Consider the following 23,951-nt stretch of genomic DNA (forward strand, 5'->3'; position numbering starts at 1 on the left):
CAGATGCCTTCCTTCGCAGCAGCGAACAATGCAGCAGGTCGAAGGGTGCTGGCCACACTAGTAAGTGCTGACACCAGCGCATCTCCCAGTCTCCACCGCCATGGCGAGTGGAGCACGCATACAACGGTTTATGACATCACAGCTAGCTAGCTGCCGCATGTTCTTTGTTGAGTGCACTAACTTGGTAGGTTAACAGATTGCCAGCGCACTCTCGTTGACGCCATAAACTGTTCCCTGGAAAGGCAGCCAAACAGCTCGGCACAAGATCTCCACAGTCATGGAGAGTAACGTCTTGGGCTCTCTTCCAGAGACAGGATATCGACATAGCAGCAAGTTAGGAGGACAGCAGTCATCACCCTCCTTCAGAATTACCGTGGTTGATCAGCTCGCCAAAGGTCACCACTGAGGTCAGAAGATGCCTGGTTGTGGAAGTCGACAATGTCTTCTTTTCATCAAAGGCGAGGGTCAGACAGCAGCAGCTCTTGGCAGCAGCGTCCACTGCATGGTGGCATCAAAGATCGTGGACGGCGAACTGCAACTTCCACCATTGTGTGGTTTTGTTGCAACACTGACCTTAGTTCCCAGGTAAGCTTTGGCATTCAGAGTATAATTATTTGTCGGGCTACAGCGATGATATCCTTCTGCAGGGACAGCCGATCGTGAGCCGTTTTCTGAGTTTTCAGCACCCTTGGTCTCATCAACATGTCGTAATTTTGCCTTCAGGTAGCTCTTTTCTGCTGGATCAGTTAGTGAAAAGCTACTCTGGCTTTGATATGAGTTTCTTGTAACACTTTGCACATGCTCCTTTATGATGATAACCTGTCGCCATGTTGTCATTTTGCTATGTTTCTTACTTGGGTGCACTGGCTCTCAAGGGTGTCACTGTAGCTCATTTATTTTCTGCAGCTATATCATCATTTCTCTCTCACTAACATTCTGCCTAGTCATTCTCCCATTTGGCTCTTCCTCTGCCTCCGACGTTGCCAAGGAAGAATGTTAAAGATTTTTTAATCCCTAATATTTGAGAACATATTTGTGTGTAGTACAGCGGTTTATTTATTATTTAAAACTGAATATAAACAGTCACAACCGCAATAAATTTCTTTCTTATATAAGGTTACCGGTTTCGGTATGTTTTAAACCATCTCTAGACCCATGCCATGATAGTAGATGGTGTCTGTGAGGTGAGCAGGCGCTACACGCTAACTGCAGTTACATTGTTGCAATAGGTAAGTATAAATAAGCATCTCTAAATTCACAGTTTTCACCAGATTATAACTCTATGATGTCAAGGATGAAACACACTTCTTAAACACAATGAACCGTTGAATAGGAACTTCTCACTTCTAAATTGGCAACTCGCACATTGGCACTACTGAAACAAATTGTAGATTAGCAGACGACTGCAGTTTGATCCCTGTACCAAAAATAAAAGTCATCTAAATATATCCAAACTGATTGCAAAACACTCAAATCCACTACTGCTGATCTAACTTGCAGCCTAAAGTGCACTAGTCGACTGTAATTGGCGAAGTAACCAAGGTAATTCTTACGTGAAATCTATTATCAAAGCCAAACAGTATAGTAATCGCTGCTTAAAAACATTAGCCTTGGGTCATTCTGTGTCAACGTACCTAGGCCTCTCTGCACGACCGTCAGTCTTTCGACGAAAGAGAAAACTAAAGTGAAGGTGAATGGCGTTGTTTCGCATGGCGTGTTTGACAGTCCTTGTTTTGTTGCAGTTGGTGTTACGAATTTTTCTCTACTAAAGGATGATACACTGAGTCATGGTATTGAATAGTTTACCGTTGCTATTGTTTGCTATGTCTCCGATAGCACTAGTAAAGTGTAAAGTTCTTCAAAGCAATACTGACAGAGTTTTAGTCACTTTTTTGACTCCGTGCGCGATTCTGCGCAGACCTACCGTGAATATCTGGCTAATTCAGCTGTTATAACTTGTGCAATGTTTTGTTAAAAGAAATGAAATTTGTCCGTATCGTGCAACGGTAAGTGTCCTCTTAGGAAAAATAAAGAACAGAATTTTACAAGCCCTATTCAAACAAACAATTTAGGACACAATCGCTGAAAAACTTGGTTCCAGAAAATATTTCAAGTTTGACTCCTTATATCTCAATGACTATTTGTACGACGAACATAAAACGTGACACATAGTAACTTGAAATACAAGTTTCTCCGATGAAGGGTTGCATTTGTGTACGACCTTTTAATACTGAATGGAGTACGTATAAGCCTGAAAATTTTCTTCAGAAGTTAAAATTGCACTATTTTCGACCTGTTTTTTTTAAGAAAGCTGTGTTCCATGGATATTTACGAACTTCGCTCATTAGAAAAACCGTGGTTCTTATCACGCAGAAAGTGTATTTCATTATGAAACGCGGTATTTGGATTGAAGCTGGGCGCGAAAATCGTGATATGAAAAAAATAGTAAACGTTGCATTATTGTATCTCGTTGAGTACACGCATTCTGAACATGAAACTTAATATGCAATAGCTTGGTGTTCCAAGGAGGTGGAATACAGTATTTCATTCACCTATCATTTTCCAATGGTGTGAAAATTCGCCGAACTGTGATGATTTTTGTTAGAAGGAGGAAACAGTGCATATTCGACACTTCTTTTAAGAAGGAAGAAAGCGTGGGTCATTAGAGACGGAACACAAGGGTGGATTGTGTCAAGGATGGGGAAAGAATTCGGCCGAGCCCTTTCAATGTAACCGTCCCGGCATTTGCCTGGAGCGATTTAGGGATATCACGGCCAACCTAAATGTAGATGGCCTGACACGGGTTTGAGCCCACGTCCTCCCGAATACAAGGACACTTCTTTTACAAATACAATTTTTGTTCAAGCTTCAACACCAGTCTAATTCGAAACAACGTATTTTAAACCACAGCCGTCCGCCTCACCCCCCCCCCCCCCTGCCCAACGCCTTCCGCCGCCCCTACCTAGCACAGTGAGTAAAGTTTCCATTATGGGGTAACAACTGAGGCAGACTAGCAGGAGAAAAGGCCTTGCCAATAAGGTTTTAACCTTGGCTTATTATATCTATTTAATTAAGCGCACGATAAAAGTGAAATTTAGGACACAATAACATAGTACCATAGTACCATACGGTTTTCCATCATAAAAACGTGTACTGCTTCCTAAATTTCTACGAAATTAGTTGAGACTTGATGTTCGTAAAAATTACGCATACTGGTCAAATTCAGATTGGCTTTAGAAAATCTCTTTTCCATAACGGATTTAAAACCATTCACAGTTGCGATGAGCATGTTTTCTGACATTCACGAAATCACGTACGATTTTCGAATGTGAACTAACACTAACTGAAAATGGCGGACAAGTTTGAGGTAATGTATCACGACAACAGGCAGGCAGCAAACTGTCGCCTGTGTTACATTGCATGTGGTTTTTATTTTTTAACTGAAAATTAGTATCTCACTACATTGGCTTGGTGCATGGTGACATTGTCTCGATCATTTCTAGGACATGAACCAACAACCCCTTCGGCATCAGGATCACGCCCGATAGCTGTGCAATACCAGCCATACAGCGTTCAATTCAGATCGAGGAGCTTGTAAATAGGCTCCCTAATTGTCCCAAAGCTTGTGGTCGTGTGAAAGCGGTTTTCGAAGTACTTTATGTCCATTTCTGAACTATCTCACATAGGCAGCAAGCAAAAAGTAATTCCAGTTTTGATTTTAAACTGCTCAACATTGCAACATTACTGACATATCAACGAAACAAAATTATTCACTGATTAAAATAGTTCATTCTCAAGTACTGACTCATTCATTTTATAGGCTCGGAAGACAGGATACTTGTTGGTTATTAGAACAACACTTTATTTCCCCGAACTCTCTTTCTTCGGTATCTTCATCCGATTCACAGGATAAATTTCGAGAAAATGAACAGCAGAAAGTGGCTCAAAAGTTAAATCGATATTACGTTTTGCTTCCCGACTTTGTGAAATAGTCCTACAGATTTAATAATAGCAAATAAGGTATTTAGAAAATGGCTTTGTAAGCAAGCCAGTACTACTTCAAGCTTTTGTAACCTAAGCTTAGTTTATAAGCTTGTGGGCCTGAATAAAGAAACCGACCCATGGCTGGTATCACGCACTTATCGGGCATCACCCAAATGTAGTCTATCTCCGTGGTGCATTCCCTCAAATATTTTCATCATGATCAGGAACTGTTAGCGCACATTGGAAAACCATGCGTGATTTTGTGAATGCCTTAAAATTCTCCCTTTCCCACGTTGATCAGTTTGAAATCACTTACGGGACAGAGAAATTTTAAAAGCGAATTGCATGTGATCAATAGGTGTGATTTTTGAGAAAATCAAGTTTGATATGATTTTACAGAAATTAGGAAAAAGTACCCGGAAGATATTTTAAGCTGGAAAATTTTATTTTGTTTTGTTGTTATCTTCTAAGTTTCATATTTAGCATGCCTTTAATCAACTAGATACAAGAAGCCAAAGTTAAAACTTTATTTGTAGCTCATTTTTCCGGCTCATTGTTAGGCGATGTAGGATATTTTACTCACTGTTCTGGCGGGCTTAAAATACGTTGTTTCGAATGAGAGTGGTTTTGAAGCTTTCGTCGGAAACGGTATTTGTAAATATAGAATACTTACAGTTTCTCAAAGAAATCATTGTATTTTGACGAATTTACACACTCTTGGAAAATATTAGTTGAATGAAATTTTGTATTCCACATCCTTGGGAAACCGGGCTACTGCATATAAAGTTTCGTGTTTATCATGTGGTTATTCAACTAATTATAATAATCCAATATTTATGTTTTTTCATAGCGCGATTTTGGCGTCCAATTTCTATTCAAATTATCCAACATTGTTACCTAGTGTTGGTCAATCAAATACAATTTTCGTACAGTTAAAACCATTGCCATTCTAATGAGCTCATTTTGGCAATATCTATAGACTACAGTTTTTCAAAAACCCAGGTCACAAATACACGTTTTCGCAGAATTTTTAATTACGCATTTAATTTATTCAGTATTGTAAGGCAGCACATAAATGAAACTTTATATCTGAGATCTTTGTGTTGTTAGATTACTGATGCCAAGTTTCACGTTTGTAATACATTTAATCCCTTAGATATAAAAAACCAAACTTGGAAAATTTTTTGGGAGCTGATTTTTTCGGCGACCTAGTCTACAATTTTCTTGTTGAATATAGCTCGTAAAATTTGATCCACGAGTGTTTTTAAAAGGGCACGTACAACTGTACAAGACAGCCAAATATCATTTCTTTTAACAAAATATTGACCGAGGTATAACAGCTCCAATTTGTCAGAAATTCACGCACATGGAGTCAAAGCGGCTATATCTCGATCAGTATTGCTTCGACAAGCCTTAAACTTTATCAGTGTTCGTCGGGGACGTGTGTGAAAATTCGCATAAAAGTACGACGAAATCCCTGATGATGGAGCAGGAAAACTTTAAATGTTCCGCAATTAGGCGATATGACATGGAATGACCCTCTGCTAATTCAGATGAACACGTCTGCTGTCACATAGTGCAAACTACGTGACACTTTGAGGGAATACGGTACTGAACAGTAGTGATACACATTCGTAAATATGAGAAACGAAGACCGCTTATCCTTTCAGTGTTAAGCAAACATTACAATGACTCAGTACTTGCGAATTACTCTTCCTTGAAGAATAAAACGTTTGTTATCTCCTGGTGATAACGTTAAATCGTCACATAGTGAAAACGACATGATACTTCGATGAAATAGCGTAGTGAACAGTAGACAGTGGCCACCATTACTCCAATGAGATCGACTATCTGTAACAAAAAAGTGCAGAGTGACCGTCAGTAGCCCAAACAGTAGCTACCACTAATCCGAGTGATGACTACCATTACTCCAAACGCACATGATGAGTGCCGTTACCCCAGGTGATAAATACCTTTACCCCAGATGTGAGTACCGTTATCCCAGTAGTAAATGCTATTACTCCAACCGGTGACTGTCGTTGCTCCGAGCAGTAACTTACGTATCCTCAAAAAGGTGGTTTTACAAGAAACTCCGGTTATATTTTGCAATAAACGATATGGCTCTTCAGTTTGGCAGCTGTTTTCCAAAGATGGTGCCGGCAGGTAGGACACCTATCGTAAGTGATGTCAAGGCACTTTGGAATGCTGTTGCATTGTGTAAGTTTGATAATAGTAATAGGTCCGCCCCCGGTAGCTGAATGGTCAGCATGGCGGATTGTCAATCCTCTGGATCCGGTTTCGATTCCCGGCTGGGTCGGGGAATTTTCTCTGCCCAGAGACTGGGTACTGTCCTCAACATCATCCTATCATTCTCATCGACTGCAGGTCCCCAAAGTGGCGTCAAATTTAAAGACCGGCACCCGGCGAACGGCCTGTCCGACGGGTGGCCCTATACTATTAAATAAAATGGTAATATATCTTAGACTTACATATCTTCGAGAGAGCTCATCACGCATTCCAAGAAGAAGGAAACATTGAAATGACGACTATGATAGTTCACAAGCAATGATTGGCCGTGAGTGGCTGCCTCAGTTCTATTACTCTCTTCCAGCTGAGTCAGATGAATAGTTTTGAATACTTAAGAGCATATCTGAGTGTTACTGCTGAATCAGAAAGTTCAAATCAGTTCAAATTGGTTCAGACTTGTCTTTGTTAGCAAGCAATGATTTATCGGTACAAGGAAAATGCTCATGCAAGCAGCTGAAAGTATGATGCACTCCTTTCTTGCCTCTATTACATTGCCATAATGGAAGTAGTTTAAACTATTCTTAATTGGTTTGAACTTACTGAAGTAGTAGCAAGGCTCTGAACTCAGTGTATAACAGCGATTTTGTGTTACATTTGAATCATATCTCTCACCCTGTACCATTTCGTCAACAACGTCATCATCTGCAGCGAATGAGCTGAAAAAATCCAGAAATAATTATGTGGAATTTAGAAAGTGAGTAATAAATATCTTTAGAAGAAGTAAGAAATTCTGTCAGGAATATCATTTTCAGAGGGAAGTGAACAAAAACACGTTTCCCTTCTTCATTGTGATTGTTTTTATTTGTTGCTAGTGCATCTGAGTGTTGAGCTTCGTCTGTGCACTGGCTCTTACGGTTGACAGCGCACCGCTTAAGGTTTTGAATGTTGACTGTCAACTCACGTTCTGTATAACAAAAAGTTAAGTGGAATCTCTCAATCAACACAACACTGATGAAGATTAGGATTCGAGAATGACAGAAAAGGTGATTGCCATGTTTGGATAGTGAGAGTCAATGTTTTGATTTATTGATATACGAAATCTGAAACTTTTAACCTGTACGAATGCGAGTTTTATCTCTTTTGCTGCAAGAGATTTTTGTTGTCTACTAAGAGGGCTGTGTAGTGCTTACCAGTAAAATGTCAATTGTAGAACGTATTTTCAACGTAGTACAAAACGTTAAAATTAACTATAGGCTTACTACTGTCTACACTTGAATATATATGGCTTTTCATTAAAATTTTGGCTGACATTGTTGAATAGAATACACTCTTTGAAATATTGAAGGCAGCAGTGAGAAAGTATAGGGAGAGTAAGATTATTTATAATATGTATAGAAACCAAACAAGAGTCGAAGAACATAAAAGGAAGAAAATGGTTGTGAGCAAAGTAAGACAGGGTTATGGCGTATTCCTGATGTCATTCAACCTATTCATTCAGTAATCAGTAGAGGAAACCCAGAAGTAACGGGAATTGAAGTTGAAGGGGAAGGGACACAAACTTTGATGTTTGAAGGCGGCATTGTATTTCTGAGACGACAACGGACGTGGCTCAGGAACTGAACGAAATGGATGAAGTTACAGTTACGAATGCCAATGAAAATAAAGCAAGGCTAATGGAATGTAGCTATTTTGATTCAAATGATGAGTCAATTAGATGAGGAAGTGGGTCACTAATAGTAGTTGAATTTAGTTATTTGATCAAAAATTGCTGACGATGGATAAACCAGAAGGTATTTTTATACATATTCCCCATTACACGAAAATCGCTTCAGAAAATTAAGACTTTGTTAATGTTGTTGTTGTCTTCAGTCCTGAGACTGGTTTGATGCAGCTCTCCATGCTACTCTATCCTGTGCAAGCTGCTTCATCTCCCAGTACCTACTGCAACCTACATCCTTTTGAATCTGCTTAGTGTACTCATCTCTCGGTCTCCCTCTACGATTTTTACCCTCCACGCTGCCCTCCAACGCTAAATTTGTGATCCCTTGATGCCTCAAAACATGTCCTACCAACCGATCCCTTCTTCTAGTCAAGTTGTGCCACAAACTTCTCTTCTCCCCAATCCTATTCAATACCTCCTCATTAGTTACGTGATCTATCCACCTTATCTTCAGTATTCTTCTGTAGCACCACATTTCGAAAGCTTCTATTCTCTTCTTGTCCAAACTAGTAATCGTCCATGTTTCACTTCCATACATGGCTACACTCCAAACAAATACTTTCAGAAACGACTTCCTGATACATAAATCTATATTCGATGTTAACAAATTTCTCTTCTTCAGAAACGCTTTCCTTGCCATTGCCAGTCTACATTTTATATCCTCTCTACTTCGACCATCATCAGTTATTTTACTTCCTAAATAGCAAAACTCCTTTACTACTTTAAGTGTCTCATTTCCTAATCTAATTCCCTCAGCATCACCCGATTTAATTTGACTACATTCCATTATCCTCGTTTTGCTTTTGTTGATGTTCATCTTATATCCTCCTTTCAAGACACTGTCCATTCCGTTCAACTGCTCTTCCAAGTCCTTTGTCGTCACTGACAGAATTACAATGTCATCGGCGAACCTCAAAGTTTTTACTTCGTCTCCATGAATTTTAATACCTACTCCAAATTTTTCTTTTGTTTCCTTTACTGCTTGCTCAATATACAGATTGAGTAACATCGGGGCTACAACCCTGTCTCACTCCTTTCCCAACCACTGCTTCCCTTTCATGCCCCTCGACTTTTATGACTGCCATCTGGTTTCTGTACAAATTGTAAATAGCCTTTCGCTCCCTGTATTTTACCCCAGCCACCTTTAGAATTTGAAAAAGAGTATTCCAGTCAACATTGTCAAAAGCTTTCTCTAAGTCTACAAATGCTAGAAACGTAGGTTTGCCTTTTCTTAATCTTTCTTCTAAGATAAGTCGTAAGGTCAGTATTGCCTCACGTGTTACAACATTTCGACGGAATCCAAACTGATCCTCCCCGAGGTCCGCATCTACCAGTTTTTCCATTCGTCTGTAAAGAATTCGCGTTAGTATTTTGCAGCTGTGACTTATTAAACTGATAGTTCGGTAATTTTCAAATCTGTCAGCACCTGCTTTCTTTGGGATTGGAATTATTATATTCTTCTTGAAGTCTGAGGGTATTTCGCCTGTCTCATTCATCTTGCTCACCAGCTGGTAGAGTTTTGTCATGACTGGCTCTCCCAAGGCCGTCAGTAGTTCTAATGCAATGTTGTCTACTCCGGGGGCCTTGTTTCGACTCAGGTCTTTCAGTGCTCTGTCAAACTCTTCACGCAGTATCGTATCTCCCATTTCTTCTTCATCTACATCCTCTTCCATTTCCATAATATTGTCCTCAAGTACATCACCCTTGTATAAACCTTCTATATACTCCTTCCACCTTTCTGCCTTCCCTTCTTTGCTTAGAACTGGGTTGCCATCTGAGCTCTTGATATTCATACACGTGGTTCTCTTCTCTCCAAAGGTCTCTTTAATTTTCCTGTAGGCAGTATCTATCTTACCCCTAGTGAGATAAGCTTCTACATCCTTACATTTGTCCTCTAGCCATCCCTGTTTAGCCATTTTGCACTTCCTGTCGATCTCATTTTTGAGACGTCTGTATTCCTTTTTGCCTGCTTCATTTACTGCATTTTTATATTTTCTCCTTTCATCAATTAAATTCAATATTTCTTCTGTTACCCAAGGATTTCTAGCAGCCCTCGTCTTTTTACCTACTTTATCCTCTGCTGCCTTCACTACTTCATCCCTCAGAGCTACCCATTCTTCTTCTACTGTGTTTCTTTCCACCATTGCTGTCAATTGTTCCCTTATGCTCTCCTTGAAACTCTGTACAGCCTCCGGTTCTTTCAGTTTATCCAGGTCCCATCTCCTTAATTTCCCACATTTTTGCAGTTTCTTCAGTTTTAATCTACAGGTCATAACCAATAGATTGTGGTCAGAGTCCACATCTGCCCCTGGAAATGTCTTACAACTTAAAACCTGGTTCCTAAATCTCTGTCTTACCATTATATAATCTATCTGATACCTTTTAGTATCTCCAGGGTTCTTCCACGTATACAACCTTCTTTCATGATTCTGAAACCAAGTGTTAGCTATGATTAAGTTGTGCTCCGTGCAAAATTCTACTAGGCGGCTTCCTCTTTCATTTCTTAGCCCCAATCCATATTCACCTACTATGTTTCCTTCTCTCCCTTTTCCTACACTCGAATTCCAGTCACCCATTACTATTAAATTTTCGTCACCCTTCACTATCTGAACAATTTCTTTTATTTCATCGTACTTTTCTTCAAATTCTTTGTCATCTGCAGAGCGAGTTGGCATATAAACTTGTACTACTGTAGTAGGTGTGGGCTTCGTATCTATCTTGGCCACAATAATGCGTTCACTATGCTGTTTGCAGTAGCTTACCCGCATTCCTATTTTCCTATTAATTATTAAACCTACTCCTGCATTACCCCTATTTGATTTTGTGTTTATAACCCTGTAGTCACCTGACCAGAAGTCTTGTTCCTCCTGCCACCGAACTTCACTAATTCCCACTATATCTAACTTTAACCTATCCATTTCCCTTTTTAAATTTTCTAACCTACCTGCCCGATTAAGGGATCTGACATTCCACGCTCCGATCCGTAGAACGCCAGTTTTCTTTCTCCTGATAACGACATCCTCCTGAGTAGTCCCCGCCCGGAGATCCGAATGGGGGACTATTTTACCTCCGGAATATTTTACCCAAGAGGATGCCATCATCATTTAATCATACAGTATAGCTGCATGTCCTCGGGAAAAATTACGGCTGTAGTTTCCCCTTGCTTTCAGCCGTTCGTAGTACCAGCACAGCAAGGCCGTTTTGGTTAATGTTGCAAGGCCAGATCAGTCAATCATCCAGACTGTTGCCCCTGCAACTACTGAAAAGGCTGCTGCCCCTCTTCAGGAACCACACGTTTGTCTGGCCTCTCAACAGATACCCCTCCGTTGTGGTTGCACCTACGGTACGGCCATCTGTATCGCTGAGGCACGCAAGCCTCCCCACCAACGGCAAGGTGCATGGTTCATGGGGGGGAACTTTGTTAATATCTGATATAAATCTGTCTCTTCTTGAGACATCCGCAACTGTTATCCACTGACAATGTAAATATCCGCTACAGCAGCAAAAATTACTTTTTTCTAAAAAGGAAATTTAGACACACGCACTAAAGCCCGGTACTGTTTTTCTTTTTAGAAATGAATAATATTTACAAGTGTTGTGGATTTATCACTGATAAAACTAAGTGTTAGAAAGCACTTTATGAAGGACATTTCATGGAGTGTAGCTTTGTACCTAAGTGAAATGTGGACTGGAAGCAGTTCAGACAAGAAAGGAATTGAAGTTTTTGAAATGTGAACCTAATCAATAATGCTGAAGATTGAATGGACGGTTAGTCACGTAACTAGTTCGGAGTTACAGAATCGTTAGGTAGTGCAGAATAGAACTGGGTAAGGAAAAGTGTCTATGACACGATTAAAAGAGATCAATGGACAGGACACATTGTAATACGTAAAGGAATGGTAAATATGGCATTGGAGAGAAGTGTGGGAGGAAAACGTGTAGAGGGAAACCAGTGGATGAATATAGGAAGTAGATTCAAACGGATGTAGGTTGCAGTAGTTATTCGGGGATGAAAAAGTTTCCACACGATAGACTATCATGGAGATGTGCAACAATTCAGGCTCGGGACTGAACAGGCCACAACAACAACAACAACAAGAACGAAATTATGCGATCTAACATCAACGGGAAGGAAGAAAGGCAATAAAATTTGAGTTTTCGATTTTATTATGTAAGTCTGAGGATTCAGAATGAAAATGTGCTCTCGTTACAAGTGCAACTTCATTACTACTGTGCTTACTGGGGGTATCAAATAACTCATTTATGATCATTTTGGGTTTAAGCTTAAAAAGATTGTTTCCGCAAGGTGTGTATGTACCTTCCTTCATACTAATGAAAAACAACAACTTGTTTTTTTATCATTAATTTCCAGTACGACCGTGCGGACGGTTATGTACAGTTTAAAGAGTTGGGTAGAAATGTAGAATTGCGGTGATCTGTTCCACACGTTAGTGCTAATTGAGGCTTTCTTTGGATTCTACAATTTAAGCCTGTCAGGTAAATGGCGTTTCGTACAAAACGTACTAGGACAATTAATATGGAATAGGTGGAACATTCATATGTAGAAGATACGTTATCCATTCAGCGCTTAAACCAAAATATTCATTACAGTAAACGACACTACTGCAGCAAAACGAGCGCAGGAAATTATACACAAACGCTTCTTGTTACACTGACAATTTGTGCGACGAAAACACAAGTACAACATAGAAAAAGTGGCATTACCTCATATACACCGCCAACAAAAGCTAAAGAGAGCTCATTTTCACTGATAATTGATTCCCAATAAAAGGGATAAATGCCAAATTCCGGAAATCCTTTCATATCTCCGTTATGTGGCGAACTCATATGGATAGAAGTAATCAACGTCAGGATGTTAAGAAGAGCCTCTTCTGAAAAAAATGTAGCAGCGGCGTACGTAACATTCTTCCGTCGACGTAGCCCCTCTGGAGCGTTAACAAGAGTAACAAGAATATACTGGAGAGGAAGTAAAAGCCACCACTTCGCGTGAAGTTTGTTGCGTATAAAAAGTTTAATTACGTACCTCCACGGAAGTTCTCCCGCCCCGAGAAACTTCATTCCTTTTCCCCCTCCTCTATATACGGCGTCTCAGGGGGAATACCAGTATTCAGGCACATGACAGGAGCGATCATTCAAAGCAAACAAGTCTAGTAAACATCGACACTAAAATTCATACCTCAAGAGCTATGACCACTTCATCTACGTCACTGAGTAACTTTCCATATTTTGAGAGTTCGTAGTATTATCGCAGTAAACATTCATTCTAAAGTGCATACCTAAAGCGCTATGAACAGTTACTCATAATCGCTGTAATAAAATGAATCTCCTTTAATGAACAATTGCTCATATCTTGTAAGGTATCTTTTTAAAGCCCCCGTTTACGTGGAAACTTTGATTGGAATGAGAGAGTCAATTCAAAACCGATTTGGGATTTGACAATTTTTAAACGCTATCTTTCAATCTTGTAAACATGAAATGAAGCGGACCTGATCGCAGAGCACCAACATACGTTTGTGATGGAAAATGGCGCCTGAACGTCGATAACAGGTAATGACTAAAAGCATCAAGATCACGCCATCCATCACTACATTTTATATTTTATATGTGTTAAGCACGCTGTTCAAGTATGCACAGTCAGAAGCTTTTTAGCCATTTTCCATTCAAACTGGTAGTAGACAGAGAGAGTCCTACTTGCGAAAGTTAGGAAGCGTCTGTGCAGCTACGGTATTTCCCTAGGAACTAAGGGAAACACCCCAGAAAGACTTTGTTGGAAGTGAGGGTGAGAAGCCTGTTTTAATTTTATCTGAAGTAGTATGACCATGAGGAAAAAGGATCTGATCCATCAGCTTATGTGAAAGTATTTAAGCTTACGTGCGTACAACGTAATCGCCTATGAACCACATACATAGTCGAAACAGAATGGTTACGCGCCTCAGTGATACAGATAGCCGTATAGTAGGTGTAACCACAAAGAACAGGTATCTGTGGAGAGACGAGAAACTCCTGTGGTTCCTAAAGAGGCGCCGCATCCGTTTCAGTTGTTGCAGGGGTAACGTTGCAAAAATAGACAATGTTTGATTGGGATAGCAGCAATCAGTGATTTTATAATGTTGCTTATAATCAGTCTTGATTGCAAAATTTTTTATTCATATGACCGGTTTCGGTTCATTCAGAACCATCTTCACATCTGATATTTCAGTTACAGGAGTAACCCGTCCAAATCCAGCAAATTTCACATGCTTCTGAATCAACCGAAACCGGTCATATGAATAAAAAATTTTGCAATCAAGACTGATTATAAGCAACATTATAGCAGGGGTAACGGTCTGAGTGAATGACCTTTCTGGTCATGTAACATCAGGTAACCTTTTCTTTTTGTGTTGGTACGATGGAAGCAAGGTCAACTACAACCCTTATTTTTCCTGTGGATAACAAGTATTACTATATGATGGAATGTCTTTGGCAACTTCTTGGGTATAATATTCCGCAGGTAAAACAGTCCCCCATTCGGATTCTGGTTGGGGACCACTCAGAACTTCAGAAAACACAAAACTGGCATCTGACGGGTCAAAGTGGGAAATCTTACATCCTTTAAGCGGATACGAAATTTCAGAATTTAAAGGGTTAAACGGATAGAATGAAGTTAGATAAAGTGAGAAAAATAGCAGAATAGTATGAACTGGGGAGAAGGGAATAAATTAGGAATCAGTCTGGTAGAATTTAGAACATGTCATAAATGATTAATCCTTATCACCTGGTTTAATAATCATCGAAGTCTATTTTTACGCGGATGAGACCTATACACAGTGTAAGGTTTCACACTGATTATATTATGCTAAGACAAAAATTTGGGAACTAGATTTTAAACTGTAAGGCGTATACAGGAGCAGATGTGGACTCTGACCGCTAATTTATTGATTACGGGCTGTGGATCAAGACTGAAGACATTGACAAGTACGAAATTAAGGATATAAGACCCGGGCAAGTTCAAGGAACCGAAGGTTGTTCAGTTTCAGAACGCGCATTAGACAATAACTGACTGCAACAGGCAAAAAGAATACAACAAATGGTTCAAATGGCTCTAAGCACTATGGGACTCAACTGCTGTGGTCATTAGTCCCCTAGAACTTAGAACTACTTAAACCTAACTAACCTAAGGACATCACACACATCCATGCCCGAGGCAGGATTCGAACCTGCGACCGTAGCAGTCGCACGGTTCCTGACTGCGCGCCTAGAACCGCGAGACCACCGCGGCCGGCAAGAATACAACAGATCACGAGGGAAGGCAGCAGAGGAACCAATAGATAAAAAGACAAGTTCTAGTAGAAATCTTTGGTTATTACTGGAGATATTGAATTTGACTGATGAAAAGAGAAAATACAAAAGATGCATCAAAGAAGCAGGCCATAAGTATTACATGCATATAGAGTCTAGGAGTGAGATTGACAGAATGTACAACATAGCTAAGCACGAATAACGAGAAGACAAATTCAAGCCTGTAGAAGCAGGTATGACTATGGGAAAGACAGATATTGCCCGCAGGGTAGTTCAAGAAAACATTGGAGAAAAGGAAAATAGTGGTTGTGATAGAGTAGATTTAATAATGAAATTAAAAACAGGAATTCTGGTACCGGTACACTACACTGAACAGCATTTTGAACGCATTGTCAAGGACAAGACAGACATGAAGCCAACACCAACCACATATGAATAGCAAGAGCTAAAGTGCATTACCAGTATTAAGATAAGGGAACTGTAAAGAGGAAAGAATATACTGAGAGCCAATACAAAAGAAATGAAATTCAAGGCACTATTATAGAAACGGTGGAGAAGAACATGAAGACGAGAGGGGATCCACGATAAAACGGGAACTACAGGTATCCTTGGGAGAGTCACAGTTGACAAAATTTGCTCCTGGTCTGTAGGTTCTATGAGACAGGCGAAATTCCTTTAGTCTTCAAGAAGATAATTCCATTTCCAAAGAAAGTAGGTGCTGACAGATGTGAATATCACCGATCTATCAGTTTAATAAGACATGATAGGAAAATACTGACACGAATTACGCACAAAAAATGGAAGAATCTGTTACAAGCTGGCCTAGAGGAAAGGGAGTTTGGGTTCTATAGAAATGTAGCACCACGCGAGGCTCTATAGATCGTACAACTTCTACAGTTTATCACAGAAGATAGGTTAAAGAATGAAAATCTACGTTGGTAGCATTTGTAGACTTGGAAGAGCTTTTGAAAACGTTTCTTGGAATGTACTCTTTTCAGTTCTGAAGGCAACAGGGTACATTACACGAAGAGATTAGTTATACAAAGGTTTTAGATAACCAGACCGCAGTTGTAAGAGTAAAGTGGAATGGAAGAGAGGCAGTGGTCAAAAAGAAAGTGGGACAGAATTTTAGCCTAGCCCAGATGTTATTCAATCTATAGAATGGACAGGCAGTAAAGAAAACCAAAGGAAAACAATTTGAGAATGACGTTCAAGGAGAATACATACAAACTGTTGAGGATTCCTGTTGGCACTGTAGTTTTCTAATGATTCAAATGGCTCTGAGCACTATGGGAATTAACATCTGAGGTCATCAGTCCCCTAGAACTTAGAACTACTTAAACCTAACTAACCTAAGTTCATCACACACATCCATGCACGAGGCAGGATTCGAACCTGCGACCGTAATGGTATTTTCCTACCAAATCTTCTTAAACTGATAGTTCGGTGAAATTCCCACCTGTTAGCACCTGCTTTCTTTGGAATTGGAAATATTGCATTCTTCTTGAAGACTGAAAGAACTTCGCCTCAGTACTGTTATATCACAAAGGATCAGTCAGGTCAAGAAATTTCGAGACTGTGCCAACAAATAGCAAAGTCATGCTCACAATGCTCTGGGATGTTAAAGGTGTAGTGCGTTTGAAATTCATACTTAAAGGGGCAACCATAAATCTTGTAAGGTACTGCGTAACCCTCAGAAAACTGATAGTACACACACGAAGAGTTCGCCCACATATGCAGCACTCTCTCCTTTACTGTAAAAATGCCATACCACACACGAGCGCAGCTACTCTCCAACAATCCGACATCTTGAGCTCATTATCATCCATCACCCAGCGTAGAGTCCCGACTTGGCCGCATCCAGTTTTAATTTTATTGCCAGAACTTCAAGAACACCTCCACGGATTTCGTTTCGATTATGATGAAGCGATGCGAGCATAGGTGAGATTGTGGATCCGTCAACAGAGTCAAACGTTTTACAGTGACCGTTTCAATGAACTGGTCTCTCTTTGTGTGAGTACTGTGAGAAATAAATATATATAGGGGAAGAATAAAAAGGTACATTTGTAATATAGTATTTTTTATTTAAAATGCTTTCAAAGTTTTCACATAAATAATTCAGAGCATCATATTTCGGCATGTCCTGGTGATAGAAGCTTATGTGTAAGGAAGGCTTTACCGAAGGTATTTGTCTTGAATGTAACTGTGTACGGAAATGAAATATGCCGACACGCAGTTCAGACAAGAGACAAACAGAAACTTCTGAAATATAGTGCTACATAAGAATACTGAATTTACCTCATTTTGCACCTCTAGTTCCGGAGGACGAAATTATGGAGCAAATCTCCACGATTGTAGAACGAGTCAGTACATGAAATTAATATCAGCAGAATTAATAAGAGATAAAAAATTTACCGTAATACAATGCAGACGTTAAGCAGCTGAGTATATGCTAGCATAAATAATAATATAACAAAGAAAGGTGCTTACTTTTAATTTTTTTTCAGGGGCTACCCAATGAAAAAGAAGGAGTGGCTTGAATATCTTTGAATAGCTGCCTTTTTTAAAATTATTGTGGTATATTATTGATTTTTGATTATTAGATTATTGCTGTAAAGCACGTTACGCTTTTCCACATGAGAGTTAACGAAGTGCGATCCAAATGGAGATATGATTTCTGTTTGACATCAACTGAGTGAGAGCTGGTAATTCTCAGGAATGAGTGCATGTTCTCAGCAACAAATAACACTAAGGAAAATATATATTGTGAGAATAGTGCTAGACAGACAGAGTAACGTCTACTGCTTGTTCGACTTGTGTAGTGTATATGTATACTATACTCCATTTGGTTCATCGACTGGAGAAATTTGTAACATTGTAGGCGAAAAGTTACAAAAGGATTAACTCAGGAAATGAGAACATCCACTATGGATGTCCTCTCTTGTGATAATAAGATAAAATACATGCTGTTTAACGTAGGTATAACGAGCCGAAAAAGTGGATCGCAATCCTTGCAAATAAGCTGATGAGTATATGAAACTGTGCCATACTCAACGCAAATCAGCACACTTGTTTCGGCTAAAAATTCGCCTTGATTTGTAAGTAACGTTCACTCCTCTAAACATAACAAATGAAATAAGAGAAATCTTTTTAATGGAGCTTGAAGCACCGTCAAAAACTCCTCGTGGAGAACAGAAAGACCTACAGTTGAGTGGCGTCAGCGAAGAGGAGTAGGAAATTTTGTCACATAAAGTCTTCCATTGCTAACCGAAATATGAGAAGACCTTCACCTTTAATATTAGATTAATGCATCGTATTTAATAACTTCTTCCAAGTTCTACCGAGTTCTTCAGGGCCGAAATGAACAATGCGCGCCGCAATTAACAATGCCATGTTATGTTTAAAATTATAGCCGAAAACGAACAAAGACCTCTGAGAGCTCTTTATCTGCAGAAATAAAAGTAAATAGATACCCTGTTTCCACATCTGACGGGCTAATTTAACTCCGACCATTAATTCCGTGACCGTAATTAAGGGTTTAGCTGAAGATTAACGCAGGTCCTAAGAGAAAACTTTGCGGTCATCCCGCGCTAAATGTCTTAAAAACACTGATTACCGCAGCGAATTCTAATTACACGGCCATCCCGCGGCTCTGAGGCGACCTGCAGCGATTGCAATTCTTTTCCAATTATTTGCCATTGTGTCTGCAGTAGTAGCTGAAAATGAATCTAAAGGATAAAACTAGCCCATTTATTAATTCAAAGGTATATCTTGTCTGTGTTACCGCCTTATCTAAATGTGAGTTATGGTATTATTTTAAAACGAGCGTGGCGGTTGGTGTTATTTAAAGGAGCATGAACATACGCCAGAGATCAAAATGGGTTTCGTTGCTCATGCAACATGCTGAAAGGGATACGTTTTTAAAGCAGAATGACATTGTTTAATACTCTTCGTTTGCCAAAAATGGAAAATTGTGTGAACTTGAAATTTGAATCTAACTGAAATGTTAATTGTCTGCAGAATTGGTCGTAGGTTTCTTAGGTGTCAGGCAAATCCAACTCCTTCCATGAAAACCCTGACATGATAAGCAAATCCAGTAGTATGCCACATAGCTCCGAATAAAACGTGACGTTAAATTAACCAAATTAATAGGAGTAACGAGTGAGCAAATGGAATACCACAGACTAACACAAGAATGCCTTAATGCATGTCATACCTACCCACCGTGAGACAGACGCAGTTCCGAGGGGAGAACCGAGAACAGAAGCCGAGGGCAGAACCGTGTTAAGCTAGAAGGCCCTACGATAAGGGATGGAGTGGACACCCACGTCGCCAGCTAACCACCAGGACAGCCCCAGCCGCAAGTTTTAGCGTGAGACATTTTCGCATCTCTGTTACATCAAGGACCACCCCCCAGCCCAAGTTAAAAGCTAGAGCGCCCCAGAAGAAAAGTATAGATCTTACGATAACACAAAAAGGGCCACACCACCCGCAAGTTTTAGCGTGAGACTTTTTCGTGTCTGTTATTTTGCAAACCTTAAAAACATTGCCCTACCACAAAAAGTATAACGTTTCTCATTGGATAGACAGAATTTTTGTAGGTGGAGCTTAAGGTTAACATTGAGTCCCTGATTAGTCAGATGAAAACACAACCAGATAATTTTTTTTACACCAACTTCGGTAAATGGTAGTAAGGAGAAGTTAGGAGAAGTTAGTTAGTTCCGAGACGGCGAGCTGGATGGCTGCTGCGCCGGCCGCCGCCCCCTGACGAACACCAACAAGGTAATGAACGCACGTGATGCAGCATAACAGCGCATAAAGCTTCACTCAGAACTGCAGAAGTCTCATCTGTTACACCCCCTTTTTTGCGTAATACTAGTGTCGATCTTAAATTAAAGCTCAGGGTGTTCACATTTGGCACTTGAAGTAAAAATCTGAAACGCGATGATTTTTCTGTTATATAGTTATTGAGAAGCCACATCAGCCACTGTAATTTCCGGCAAGTTAGATAAGTAATTGAAGATAATTGAGGGTCACTGTAGACCATTTTGATAATTTTCTCTTTTGTGAAACTTAATTTAAACCTAGATTATAGATGTGATTTGGCATAGGTCATCCTTCGATCCATTGTAGAACTTGGAAACCCATTCAGGGAATATTCGTTCACATTTTTGTTGAACGCAGTTGGTTTTTACCATCCTGTATTAAAACACTTCCTTTTATCAATAGTACAATTTATAAACAATGTTTTGTGAGCAGAATAAAATTTCCAGTGGTAAACTTAACTGATTTTTCGACGTTATTTTACCAGCTAACTAAAATAGGAAAGCCTTGAACCCCTTCCACTAAATTTAGTTAGTATTAAGATTCTTTTGCAGGGAGTGCAGTGGAGCTAACGCTGAAATCATTAAGTATATGGATATATAATCGCTAGTCTCACTGAACTCTTCTGAATTCAACATGTTATGTGTGGTCTGGCGTCTTCTTACCAGCAACAGGTCCCAGGTTCAAACTAGTCAATTCCCTAAAAAACACATTCAGAGCGTCGTTGCGCGAAAGTGGTAGGGAGACACGATATAGAACGAACACACACCACCCACAATGTTAGAGGTTATAATTCCTTCCAGCACTGTCTGAAAGTCTACTGGCGTTATAGAGCGTATGACGTACTACGTTTCCAGAAGTAGTGGCTGCATAGCAGTCAATTCTTCCAAAAAAAATGTAAATTAAAACTACGAATCTCATTTGATTCTAGATTTAACTCATTCAGGGGTTAATGTTTCATTACTGGTATAGTTGTAACTGCGTCAGTAAATCTAGCATTTCACATGTGGTCTCCGTCCAACGACTAGAGATATAAAATGAGCGATCATTTACTAACGTGCGATCCATGGAGACCTGACCATTAGAAACAGACTGTTCAGATTCATGTCGAACGAAATGAGTGGCATTATATTTTATCAATAATGTTTGATTAATTCTCCAGAAAATCTGATAAACGGTGAGATGCAAGATTAGCTACCGGTATATCGTTAAAGCTATTGTGAGGAAAAAATAGTTTGAAGCAACCACAGACGAAAGTTCGGAAAGAAAAAGAAGTGTATCTGGTGGGTATAGTTAGGATAAATATCATAAAGCGGTAGAATATTTTTGTGTCAAATATAGTGAATGCTGTGCATCGCTGTGACTGTTTCTCTTCTTCCAGTCATTGTTTTGCATTTTAACATGTAGGCTTCAGATATTTTCTATAGAATGTAACAGCAACAACAGAAATTTTTCATCTCGTTCAACTTCTAAATAAAATATGTAAAAATACTTTATTTTCATTTGAAAATATTCACAAAGAGGAAAACAAATCACAGTGGTCAAGATTTTTCAAAAAAAGCTGATACGTACAATTCGGAAAACGATTATTAATTGTGTTAGTAGATGTAACGCTGACTTTGTGAAATTTGGTTGATCGTTGTGATAGATTTTTAGTGTGCATGAACAACCAGCAAAACATGGAATATACTCCCTAAGGCGGAAATGAAAATCTCAGTGTTAGACGTCCAACTACGATCTTGTTTTACTTCAGTGAGCTAAAATTTGAACTGTACTGCAGATATAGATCTTTGAGAAGGCAGACGTGATTTTAATTAGTTGGGGACGTAACCCATTCTTGCGGATTGTTGTGAACTACCGAATTACAAACTTTCTTGGCATTTATACTTAGAAATGACCTCCCTCCATGAACCATGGACCTGGCCGTTGGTGGGGAGGCTTGCGTGCCTCAGCGATACAGATCGCCCTACCGTAGGTGCAACCACAACGGAGTGGTATCTGTTGAGAGGCCAGACAAACGTGTGGTTCCTGAAGAGGGGCATCAGCCTTTTCAGTAGTTGGAGGGGCAACAGTCTGGATGATTGACTGATGTGGCCTTGTAACACTAACCAAAACGGCCTTGCTGTGCTGTTACTGCTAACGGCTGAAAGCAAGGGGAAACTACGGCCGTAATTTTTCCCGAGGGCATGCAGCTTTACTGTATGATTAAATGATGATAGCGTCCTCTTGGGTAAAATATTCCGGAGGTTAGTCCCCCATTCGGATCTCCGGGCAGGGACTACTCAAGAGGATCTCGTTATCAGGAGAAAGAGAACTGGCATTCTAAGGATCGGAGCGTGGAATGCCAGATCCCTTAATTGGGCAGGTAGGTTAGAAAATTTAAGAAGGGAAATGGATAGGTTAAAGTTAGATATAGTGGGAATTAGTGAAGTTCGGTGGCAGGAGGAGCAAGACTTCTGGTCAGGTGACTCCAATTTTATAAACACAAAATCAAATAGGGGTAATGCAAGAGTAGGCTTAGTAATGAATAGGAAAATAGGAATGCGGGTAAGCTACCACAAACAGCATAGTGAACGCATTATTGTGACCAAGATAGATACAAAGCCCACAACTACTACAGTAGTACAAGTTTATATGCCAACTATCTCTGCAGAAATTGATGAAATGCATGATCAAATCAAAGAAATTATTCAGATAGTGAAGGGAGACGAAAATTTAATAGTCATGGGTGACTGGAATTTGGTAGTAGGAAAAGGGAGAGAAGGAAACATAGTAGGTGAATATGGACTGGGGCTAAGAAATGAAAGAGGAAGCCGCCTGGTAGAATTTTGTACAGAGCACAACTTAATCATAGGTTCAAGAATCATAAAAGGCCGTATACATGGAAGAAGCCTGGAGATACTGACAGGTTTCAGATAGATTATATAATGGTAAGACAGAGATTTAGGAACCAGGTTTTAAATTGTAAGACATCTCCAGAGGCAGATGTGGACTCTATTGGTTATGACCTGTAGATTAAAACTGAAGGAACTGCAAAAAGGTGGGAATTTAAGGAGATGGGACCTGGATAAACTGAAAGAACCAGAGGTTGTACAGAGTTTCAGGGAGAGCATAAGGGAGCAATTGAAAGGAATGGGGGAAAGAAATACAGTAGAAGATGACTGGGTAGCTTTGAGGGATGAAGTAGTGAAGGAAAGAGGATCAAGTGGGTAAAAAGACGAGGGCTAGTAGAAATCTTTGGGTAGCAGAAGAAATGTTGAATTTAATTGATGAAAGGAGAAAATACAAAAATGCAGTATATGAAGCAGGCAAAAAGGAATATAGACGTCTCAAAAATGAGATCGACAGGAAGTGCAAAATGGCTAAGCAGGGATGGCTAGAGGACACATGTAAGGATGTAGAGGCTTATCTCACTAGAGGTAAGATAGATACTGCCTACAGAAAAATTAAAGAGACCTTTGGAGATAAGAGAACCACTTGTATGAATATCAAGAGCTCAGATGGAAACCCAGTAATAAGCAAAGAACGGAAAGCAGAAAGGCGGAAGGAGTATATAGAGGGTCTATACAGGGGCGATGTACTTGAGGACAATATTATGGTAATGGGAGAAGATGTAGAGGAAGATGAAGATACGATACTGCGTGAAGAGTTTCACAACGCACTGAAAGATCTAAGTCGAAACAAGGCCCCAGGAGTAGACAACATTCCATTGGAACTACTGACGGCCTTGGAAGAGCCAGTCATGACAAAACTCTACCAGCTGGTGAGCAAGATGTATGAGACAGGCGAAATACCCTCACACTTCAAGAAGAATATAATAATTCCAATCCCAAAGAAAGCAGGTGTTGACAGATGTGAAAATTACCGAACTATAAGT

Source organism: Schistocerca gregaria, chromosome 2 (genome assembly GCF_023897955.1).
Source record: "Schistocerca gregaria isolate iqSchGreg1 chromosome 2, iqSchGreg1.2, whole genome shotgun sequence".
Taxonomy (NCBI): Eukaryota; Metazoa; Arthropoda; class Insecta; order Orthoptera; family Acrididae; genus Schistocerca; species Schistocerca gregaria.